Source organism: Somniosus microcephalus, chromosome 13, assembly GCF_052327205.1.
Source record: "Somniosus microcephalus isolate GS21.2 chromosome 13, FLI_Smic_1.0, whole genome shotgun sequence".
Classification (NCBI taxonomy): Eukaryota; Metazoa; Chordata; class Chondrichthyes; order Squaliformes; family Somniosidae; genus Somniosus; species Somniosus microcephalus.
This window is the reverse complement of record NC_140999.1, coordinates 155183813-155193907: the sequence shown is the minus strand read 5'-3', so window position 1 is coordinate 155193907 and position 10095 is coordinate 155183813. Positions and strand designations below refer to the sequence as shown.

General features: G+C 44.9%; 1 long non-coding RNA gene and 3 other non-coding genes across 4 annotated transcripts; all 4 read right to left on the bottom strand.

Moving 5' to 3' along the window:
- Nucleotides 1–2558: 2558 nt before the first annotated feature.
- Nucleotides 2559–8393, bottom strand: LOC147108687 (uncharacterized). Its single transcript, XR_015080631.1, has 6 exons — nucleotides 8081–8393; nucleotides 3614–3666; nucleotides 3387–3428; nucleotides 3192–3257; nucleotides 3025–3080; nucleotides 2559–2840 (listed from the first exon to the last, which is right to left on the bottom strand). It is a non-coding gene; the product is annotated as an uncharacterized LOC147108687 (long non-coding RNA).
- LOC147108690 (small nucleolar SNORD12/SNORD106) lies at nucleotides 2901–2991 on the bottom strand. The gene has a single exon (XR_015080755.1). It is a non-coding gene; the product is annotated as a small nucleolar SNORD12/SNORD106 (small nucleolar RNA).
- Nucleotides 3488–3579, bottom strand: LOC147108689 (small nucleolar SNORD12/SNORD106). The gene has a single exon (XR_015080753.1). It is a non-coding gene; the product is annotated as a small nucleolar SNORD12/SNORD106 (small nucleolar RNA).
- Nucleotides 8215–8306, bottom strand: LOC147108688 (small nucleolar SNORD12/SNORD106). The gene has a single exon (XR_015080754.1). It is a non-coding gene; the product is annotated as a small nucleolar SNORD12/SNORD106 (small nucleolar RNA).
- Nucleotides 8394–10095: the final 1702 nt, after the last annotated feature.

The window sequence follows — 10095 nt, the reverse complement described above, 5'->3', positions numbered from 1 at the left end:
TGGGTGACTACCAGAAAGAGGACCAAACGCATCTTGCAGGAGTCCAGAGTGCATCTCGCGCACCAAACGGCACTGCTTCCTTTGGGGATAACAGCCAAGTCCACAAGCACCACAGGTGGCTCAGCTGTACAGGGGGTAAGGGGGGGGGGGGGGGGGGGGGAAGAAAGAGAAGAGAAAAGCAATAGTGGTAGGGGATTCAAGTTGGGGGAACACAGGCATTACTGCAGCTTCATTCCAGGATGCCATGTTGCCTCCCTTGCACCACGGTCCAAGATGTCACTGAGCAGCTGCAGAACACTGAAGGGGGGGGGAAAAAGAGTGAACAGGCAGAGGTCGTGGTCCAGATCAACAACATAGGTAGAAACAGGGATGAGGTCCTGCAGGCAGATTATAGGGAGCTAGGAAAGAGATTGAAAAAGCCTGACCTGAAAAGGTAGTAATCTCCAGATTACTCCCAGTGCCGTACACAAGTATAGAAATGGGATAGAGCAGATGAATGAGTGGCTGGAGTGCAGAAGGGAGGGCTTTAGATTCCTTAAACATTCACTCCCTACACCACTGGCATACTGTTGCTGCAATGCGCACCATCTACAAGATGCACTGCAGCAACTCAAGGCTTCTGCAGCACTGGGAATGGTTGTGGGGGAGGTGGGACCTGTACAAGCCAGAAAGGTTGCACCTCAGCCAGGACCAGTATTTTTTATTTTAGTCATTTATGATGGGCTCTGGGCAGTGCTGACAAGGCCAACATTTATTACCCAGCCCTAGTTGCCCAATGAAGCAGGCTTGTGTCCTGGATGGGGTTGAGCTTCTTGTTTTCTTGGAGCTGCACTCATCCAGACACCTACCCCTATACCTTCCCAGGGCCCCAAACACCCCTTCCTGGTGGAACAGCGATTTACTTGTACTTCTCGCATTCTACTATACTGTATTCGCTGCTCACGCTGCAGTCTTCTCTACATTGGGGAGACCAAACGCAGATTGGGTGATCACTTTGCGGAACACCTCCGTTCAGTCCGTAAGGGTGACCCCAAGCTTCCGATCGCCTGTCATTTTAATTCACCGTCCTTGGCCTCTTGTATTGTTCCACGGAAGCTCAACGTAAACTCGAGGAACAGCACCTCATCTTCCGATTAGGCACTCTGCAGCCTTCTGGACTCAATATCGAGTTCAACTATTTCAGATCATAACCTCGGCCCCTATTACATTTTTTCTTGTAATTTTTCCACTCCTTTTCCCCCCCCTTTCCTTTTGTTTCTCACACCTGGCAGCTATCTCTTGCCCTACCAGTACACTTTGCACCTAATCTCAGCCTATTACCATCTCATCTAGCTTCGAATACCTTTTATTGTCTCTTTTACTCTTGTCCGATCGCAGCCCTGCCTTCGATCTATTTTCTTTTCTTTCCAGTTTTGAAAACTGATTCGCGCTGAAATGTCAACTCAAATTTCTCTCCACGGATGTTGCCTGACCTGAGTTTTTCCAGCATTTTCTGTTGTTAAGTGGAGACTATTCCCTCTGCCTACTTGAGCCTTGCAGATGGTAGAAAGGAATCCTCATTTTTTTGGGGGGGGGGGGTTTGCTTGTTCTGTTGGCAAGAATCTAAAACTAAAAACTTAGCAGGGGGATGGAACTAGAATATAGCATTATAAGAAAGGTGCACAAGAGTGGAAGATACAGATAGCACTAAAGTAAGAGATAATACAGTATTAGGAAAATAGAAGGTCTAAGAAATTTACAGTGCATGTATATAAACAAAGTATGGGAAGTAAGGTTGGTGAGCTGCAGGCACAAATAGCAACATGGCAGTATGATAGTGGTGATAACAGACCTGCGTCAAAAGAGGGCAGGATTGGCTTCTAAATATTCCTGGATACAAGGTATTCAAGAAGTGGAGATCTCCAGCAATTAGGCTAGGAGGGCATCTAGCATGAGATTCTCCCCCCCTGTAATCAGCCAGTTATGTACTTGGGAATCCAGTAAGAAACTGCTTGAATTGCTCCAGTCAGGTTTCTGCCCCACCACAGTACCAGAATGGCCAAGTCACAATTGACATCCTGTGCCTGGTATACTATCCTGCCTCAACCTGTGACAGTTGACCACACCACCCTCCATCACATCATTCAGCTCAGTAGGACTGCACTTGCCTGGTTCCATTCTTATCAGTGCTGCACCAATTCTGGCCTCTTGCACATCCAATTTTAAATCGCTGCACCATTGGTGAAAACTTTCAGCTGCCGAGGCCCTAAGCTCTGGCATTCCCTTTCTAAACCTCAAAGATGCTCCTTCAAACCTACCTCTAACCAAGCTTTTGGCCATCTGCCCCAATAGCTCCTTATTTGGCTCAGTGCCACATTGTTAACACTCCTGTGAAGCACCTTGGGCTGTTTTACTACATTTAGAAGGAGCTTCTATAAATTAACAGTTGTTCAGACCCTTAGGAGGATGCTACCTCCATTTTGCCTGAATACAAACCCAGATCTTGGAAGTTAGAAAGCCCATCCAATTGATGGGTATTTTCTGAACCATGACAACAATTACATTAGACAAGTCACAGATATTGTATTGTATTCTTTAATTGAGTTTTGTGAAACTGAGAATCACACTAAGCATGGTTACAAAATGAAATATACAAACTAGCTTCAGCCAATACAAGCAAGATGCCTTTGATATGCTTCCTGGAAATAGCTTGAATATAAGATTAAAAAAGTCACTTACATGAAAGAATAGGAATGTATTAAAAGTGCACTTTACAGTAGCAAAAGCAAACTAGTTTCACAAACTTAAGTCAATGCAAGTTGGAGTGTCTTGATGGTAAAATTGTTACCAGACTTCAAATCCTGTAGGTGGAAAAACACAAGTTAGTACGGAACAAAAACCTTCTCCAAATTGCAGTTATTCTGCTGATGTCAGACTGAAGTTAGCTTTATATCGTCATTCAGCACGATCGATATGATGGGGAAAAAAGTTTTGGTCATCATTCATCAGACAGCAGTAACTAATGCCACTTAATCATCCACGTACCTTAGTTGCAACTCATGTGCCATCACCATGCAGCTAGTGCATTCTCAACCCAGGACCTGGAAAAGACATGTATTTTAATATGCAATATGTAAAATGTTACTACAGTATGTGAAAGTCTTTTCATTTTAATATTGGAATGGTTGATTTTAGAACCATTATTTACATACCTGACCAATGGCACTTGCTGCATTTTGTTATGGGCTGCAAGTCATTTTGGGGCCCCTTCACTTTGACTGTAAAGGTAATACAAAATGGTTAGCAATACAAAAATGCATTGCATCACACCACACTTGATAGCAATTAAATAAACCAATTATTTCTTTTTTGGGAGAAAGAAATTTTATTGCTAAACTCACTCATACCTCAATCTGCATTCTGCAGTTGTTGCTCCTGGCTCATCTGACCTGGAAGAAAAAAAAATCATGAGTGACAAATAATGAGGAATTTGTCCAACTAATTTCCTTTACTAGTGTCAGACAAATTTGGCTTTTTTTTTTTTACAATCACCATGATCGATAAGATGGGGAAAAAAGTTAGGACATCATTCACTAGAATCAGTAAATATTTGTGGAACCAATTATCTACATACCCAATTTGTCTGCATCATCACTCTGGATACAAAATCCTATTGCAACATCTGGCCTGGGAAGGAAAAAAAATTAATTCAGACAAGTTCTCAATCTTACTGTTCTTGCTTCCTCACTACTTTATCAATTTTGAAATCCTGAATTGATACCACCCTTAGCCTTCTGAGAAAAAGCCCTTTGAATCATTTCAAGACCTCAGCACACTATAGCATTAAGTTAAAGAATGGACACATTCTCATCACTAACTCCAGATGTATTTTTACTACAAAATCAGAGCAGCTCTCCACTAAGCTCATTATTAGTCTGTGAAACACCAAAACTGAGCTCAGTGACCATGTATAAGACTCCTGACTGCTATACCGGCCACACATTTAAAGCATACATGCCACAGGCATGACAAGGGGCAGGGATCAAGCCTATCATGTCCCCTTTGCAGTCAGACAGAATTCCTCTCCTACTATCCAGGTTCATTCATTTGCAGCCCACTTAATTCAGAGCATTAAGGAACCCACAACATATTACCCAAAATATACACAGGGACTAGAGTTTACCCATCTAAAACCAGTTTACCAGTGCATGGCATCAGTAAGCTTCCTACTGCCAGAACCACCCTTGGTCAATTGCTTTTTAGACCTCACTTGAAGGGCATTTGCAAACAGGTATGAGTAGTCGGACTTCTGCAACTCCCCATCATTCTTTTTCTCAAAATGTATATAGAACAGAAGGAGTCCTTTGGCCCATCATACCTTTGAAAAAGCTATCCAGTTAGCCCCACACCCACAGAAATTTTCCCTTCAAGTATTCATCCTATCTTTTGAAAATTAAAGGGTCTAATTCCTCCACATTCCAGATAACATTGGGTAATTTTTTCCTCATCTCCTCTGGTTCTTCAGCCAATTAGCTTAAATCTGTCCTCTGGTTACTGATCCTCCTGCCAGTGAAAGTTTCTCCTTATTTACTTGGATTAAAACCCTTCATTATTTTCAACACTTGTCAAATCTCCCATTAACCGTCTGCTCTAAAGGAGAACAACCCCAGTTTCTCTAGTCTCTCCATGCAACTTAAGTCTCGTACAATTCTAGCAAATCTCTGCAGCCTCCAACACCTTGTCTTCCTGCTAGAGTTTTATAAGGTTGGCACAACTTCCTTGCTTTTGGACTATGTCTCAATTTATAAAGCCATGGATTTCACACCCTTTTAACAGCCTTCTCAACTTGTCCTGCCACCTTCAAAGATGTGTCTATATGTGTCTATACATCCCCTTTAAAGTTGTACCATTTCACAGAATCACAGAATCCCCACAGTGCAGATAGAGGCCATTTCGGCCCATCGAGCCTGCACCGACACATATCCCTTAGTTTATATTGCCTCATTCTTCCTTCCAAAATGAATCACTTCACGCTAGTCTGCATTAAATTTTATCTGCCATGTTCCCGATGGTCAGGGTGTCCAGAACCAGGGGTCACAGCCTAAGGATAAGGGGTAAGCCATTTAGGACAAAAATGAGGAATTTCTTCACCCAGAGAGTGGTGAACCTGTGGAATTCTCTACCGCAGAAGGCAGTAGAGGCCAATTCATTAAATATATTCAAGAAGGAGTTAGATATATTTCTTAAGGCTAAAGGGATCAAGGGATATGGGGAGAAGGCAGGGACAGGGTACTGAATTTGGATGATCAGCCATGATCATTGAATGGTGGAGCAGGCTCGAGGGGCCGAATGGCCTACTCCTATCTTGTTTCTATGCCCATTTTACCAGTCTATGTTCTCCTGAAGTCTGTTACTAACCGCCTCACTATCACATCTGATTTGTGTCTTCTGCAAACATTAATTATGCCCTGTATATCAAATTCCAAGTAATTTATATACACATCAAAAAAAGCAGTGGCCCCAACTCCAAACTAGGCTGCATTAAATTTTATCTGCCATGTGTCTGCCCATTTCAAAGTCTATCCATGCCACCCTGAAGTCTATCACTAGCCTCAGCTGTTCACTAATGTCTGCCACTCAGCCAATTTCATATCCATGCAGTCACTGCTCCTTTAAGGCCATGGGCTTTCATTTTGCCAATTAACTCTATGTGGTACATTATCAAACACCTCTTGAAAGCCCATATGCACATCAACCACACTACCCTCTCCTTACTTCAAAGAACTCAAATCAAGTTCGTCAAACACAATTTGCCTTTAACAAATGCATGCTGGCTGTCATTTATTTAAGCTATATTTTTCCAAGTGCCAATTCATTTTTCTGCATTATTGTCTTAAATTTTCCCTCCACCAATGTTGGGCTGACTGGCCCGTAGTTGCTGGGTTTAATCCCTCTTTGAACAGAAATGTAAATTTGCAATCCTCCGGCACCACTCCTATTATCCAAGCAAGAGTCTGGCCAGAGCCTCTGCAATTTCCCTCAGCAACAAGGATGCATCCCATCCAGACCAGGCAATTTTGAGCACTGCTAACCTTTTAAGTACATCCTTTGTTACAAATCCATCATACAGCTTGGTCCTGGATCTCTTTGGGCAGAAGGAAGTCCTTCAGAGTGAGCAACTGCCAAATGTCCCTCAAATTTTAGCTAAAAACTCTCACCAATCTTTAACCAAACTAACCAACATTACCTTAGATCTGTGCCATATTAGACACAGACCCAGCAGTAAGTAGCATCTACTCTGGGATGGCATTTAGTAACATCAATTTCCACACCCTCACCTTGCGGCTGACCAGTAAAGGCTGCACTCTGCCTAATGTCAAGTCAGTAACTCTTCCGGTAACTAACAGAAGGCTCTGCACCAATTTTGGTGCAAATTAAAACAATACTGAGCTATCTACATGCCAGCAGTTTGGTGAAAAGCTGTACAGTTCAGAAACTGCCTTAGTCCTAAGCTCTGGAATTTCCTCCCTAAGCTCTGGAATTTCCTCCCTAAGCTCTGGAATTTCCTCCCTAAACACCTATCTTCAGCAGTCAAAAACTACCTTTCACCTGTCCTAATCTCACGTGGCTCGGCATAAAGTTTTGTTTGATGAGGCTCGGCTCCTGTGAATCACCTTTCACATAGTAAAATGTCCCATATAAATAAAAGTATTGTATTTATTGTTAGTGCCATAACCTACAAGGTTACAAACCAAGTACTGCAAAGTGGGATTAGGGTGGCTAGCTGTCAGCAGGCAGAAAAGATGGGCCAATGGCCTCCTTCTGTGCTGTAAATTTCTATGATTCTATGATTTAAGTTGTTGTAAACTACATCTCAAACAAAGTGCTTTGCAAATATAAAAAAGGTAGCAAGAGATAAGCAACATTCACCCCCCACCCAGTAAAAAATTGGGACATCAGCCAGCCTAGCACTGTGGCAAGCTCTGGGCACACCTTAGGAAAGATAGCAAAATACTGCAGATGTTGGAAATCCGAAATAACAACAGAAAATGCTGGAAAAACTCAGCAAGTCAGGCAACATCCGTGGAGAGAAATTTGAGTTGACGTTTCGGGTTTGACCCTTCTTCAAAACTGGAGAGAAAAGGAACTAGATCGAAGGCAGGGCTGCGATCGGACAAAAGAATAAAAGAACCAAAAGAAGTAAAAGAGATTAGAAGCTAGACGAGATGGTAATAGGCTGTGATTAGGTGTAAAGTGTACTGGCAGGGCAAAAGGTAGCTGCCAGGTGTGAGAGAGAAACAAAAGGAAAGGGGGGGGGGGAAAGGAAAGGAGTGGAAAAATATAAGTGAAAATGAAAGGGGGCCGAGGTTATGATCTGAAATTGTTGAACTCGATATTGAGACCGGAAGGCTGCAGACTGCCTAATCGGAAGATGAGGTGCTGTTCCTCGAGTTTACGTTGAGCTTCCGTGGAGCAGTACAAGAGGCCAAGGACGGTGAGGTCCGAGCGGGAATGGAGCGGTGAATTGGAAGGATATATTGGCCTTGGAAGGAGTGCAGCAGAGATTTACTAGAATGATACTGGTCAAACAAACTAGGGATGTATTCCTTGGAATTAAGATTAAGGGGTGATTGGATCAAAGTTTAAGATATTAAGGAGAACTGATGGGTTAGATAGAGCAATTATTTCTGCTGGTTGGGGAAATCTAGGACTAAGACATCACCTAAAAATTAGAACCAGGCCTTTCAGTTAGAAAACACTTCAACATGCAACAAGTGGTAGAAGTTCATAATTCCCTTCTGCAAACAGCAGTTAACGCTAGGTCGATTGTTAATCTTAAATCTGAACTTTCATTAACCAAAGTTAAGGGATATGGAGCAAAGGCAAGCATATGAAGTTAGCTCACAGATCAGTCATGATCTAATTGAATGGCAGACCCCTTTTCCAGTGTTCCTTGAACAATTTAATCTCTCCTGTGCAAGGATTGATTAAGGATAGAGAAAAAGATAAACCACTTAGTCAAATTGTCCTTAGAAGATGTGCAGCATGCATATGTAAATTTAATAACTGAATTACCACAAAAAAATATTTTCTGACCTACTTTAAATATTCCACACACCAAGATATGGCACAGGAACACCAGCTTCAGCATCTGTCCAAACAGCCCTAGGATGAAGAATAAATGCACGTTATTCATTTGGGTAATGGTTATAAATCATCCATCTTAACTTATTAGCTGGTTTTCAGACAAAATTCGACTTAAAAGACGACAATCAGCATCAACGATCTGATGGGGAAAAAAGTTTTAGTCATCACAAAACACCAGCAGAAATATTTCCTCAAAAACCTCAAGTATCTGGATTGCCGGGACTATCAATCTGTAAATAAACCTGACCCAAGGAAGGAGGATGTACTGGAACTCTAGGGTGGGACCAGTTTCCACGTGTAGCCCGCTGTGACCCAGCTACCCTCCCCTCGACCCCGCCATTAATGGCCTGGTGCTGTTCGCCCGTTCACCCTGGCCCGGATCGACAACCCTCCGCCCCGGGCCACCAGTAGTGGAGGCCCCAGGCTCCGCAACTCCCGCCTCAAAGTTCGCAGCCTCCCTCAAGGCCAAACCTCGAGTACTTGACAGCGGCACATGGAGATCAACGCTGCATCGACCCCGGTCTCTAAAACCAGCAATTGCAGCACCCAGCCAGGCGGCACCGCCCGGTCCCATCGCGGGGAAGTCAGGCACGGCCGCAGCTCGGCCTCGAAGCTACACTCGCTGCGAGGCGGGGGGATGGACCGTCCTCCTCCGGGGTCAGGGCCCAGCTCCAGCCCGGCCTCAGGAAGCAGCCTCGTGGGGTCCCCACACACACGGCCGGCGGCTGTAACCTCCAAGCCCGGGCCGTGTGATGTCTGCTCCCACAGCGGATCACAAGCCGGCCCGCTGCAAACCCGCACTAAACCTGCCTCGGCCCGCTTTAACCGCGTTGACCCAGACTCCACAAACACTCACCCATAACGCCAGCGTGAAAAAGACCGCCTGCGCGCCGTGCGGCCGCTTATATAGCAACCGGGCGCTTGATGCGCATGCGCTCGGCGAATGGGCATTGTGACGTCTGACAATCACGTGGAACCATCGCGCCAATGAAAAACTGCTTCGTGCACACAGACAACATTGGGAAGTGTAATTGGCCACTAGTCGCCCAGCAGTCTGCCTGCAATCTGCAATTTAATACAGGCAATGCAGCCTTAACGCACTGTGTGACCATGCACATAAGAAATAAGAGTAGGCCATTCGACCCTTTGAGCCTGCTCCGCCATTCAATGAGATCATGGCTGATCTTCTGTGTCAACTCCATTCACCGGCCCTATCGCCATATCCCTTGATGCCCTTACTAGTCAGAAATCTATCGACTTCTGTTTTGAATATACCCAATGACTGAGCCTCCACAGCCCTCTGGGGTAGAGAATTCCAAAGATTCACCACCCTCTGTGTGAAGAAATTTCTTCTCATCTCAGTCCTGAAACTCCGCCACTTTAACAGTTTCCAGTTTCCTGGCCCCAACCGGTGGCATAGTGGTGGCATAGTGGTTAGCACTGTTGCCTCACAGCGCCAGGGACCCGGGTTCGAATCCGGCCTCGGGTGACTGTGTGGAGCTTGCACATTCTCCCCGTGTTTGCGTGGGTTTCCTCCGGGTGCTCCGGTTTCCTCCCACAGTCCAAAGATGTGCGGGTTAGGTTGATTGGCTATGATAAATTGACCCTTAGTGTTAGGGGGATTAAATACGTGGGGTTACAGGGATAGGGTGGGATATGTGTTGGTGTAGGGGTTACGGGGATAGGGTGGGATATGTGTTGGTGTGGGGGTTACGGGGATCGGGTGGGATATGTGTCGGTGCAGGCTCGATGGGCCGAAATGGCCTCTATCTGCACTGTGGGGTTTCTGTGATTCTGTGACGTACAATCCCTTTACACCTCCATCCCCCACCCGGATGGCCTGAGGGCGCTCCGCTTCTTCCTTGAACAGAGGCCCGACCAGTCCCCATCCACCACCACCCTCCTTCGCCTGGCTGAACTTGTTCTCACATTGAACAACTTCTCCTTTAACTCCACTCATTTCCTCCA